The 404-nt window shown below is 29.5% G+C and overlaps 1 protein-coding gene across 1 annotated transcript in view; it reads right to left on the reverse strand.

The window, feature by feature from the left end:
* Nucleotides 1-238: 238 nt before the first annotated feature.
* The window catches only part of LOC119592871 (cAMP-dependent protein kinase catalytic subunit 1), a gene marked incomplete at its 5' end in the record, with an annotated part of 28100 nt that continues 27934 nt past the window's right edge, over nucleotides 239-404 (reverse strand). Inside the window, 1 exon segment of the mRNA XM_037941765.1 lies at nucleotides 239-404.

A 404-nucleotide genomic window follows, 5' to 3' on the forward strand; every position in this document is an offset into this window, starting at 1 on the left:
TTATTGAATGAGGACATTATAATGGGTCTCTAGAAATATAGCTCCACATCTCTCAAAAAAACTAAAAATCTAGAATCAGAATATTTCTCTCAACTTATTTATTCTTTATAAAACATCTGAATAATATTCTTTGAATATTTTTTTTCTTTATCAATAATAAAAAAAAAAGGCAGTTCGACAAAGAACCAATGCAAATATTCTTTTGTGTACAAGAAGGTTATAAATAAAAGCATTCAAGTCTTAGTACATGTTTCATTTATTAACGTCTTATTCAAAATTGGCAACTACAAATCACAAAATATGAACTCAATGCAATCGGACTATGAACACTGAACATAGATTAAATACTCAGTAGGGATATAGTCTGGTTTAAGCTGCCTAAACAGGGTCCCTCCCACAGTGTC

This window comes from Penaeus monodon, chromosome 31 (genome assembly GCF_015228065.2).
Source record: "Penaeus monodon isolate SGIC_2016 chromosome 31, NSTDA_Pmon_1, whole genome shotgun sequence".
Taxonomy (NCBI): domain Eukaryota; kingdom Metazoa; phylum Arthropoda; class Malacostraca; order Decapoda; family Penaeidae; genus Penaeus; species Penaeus monodon.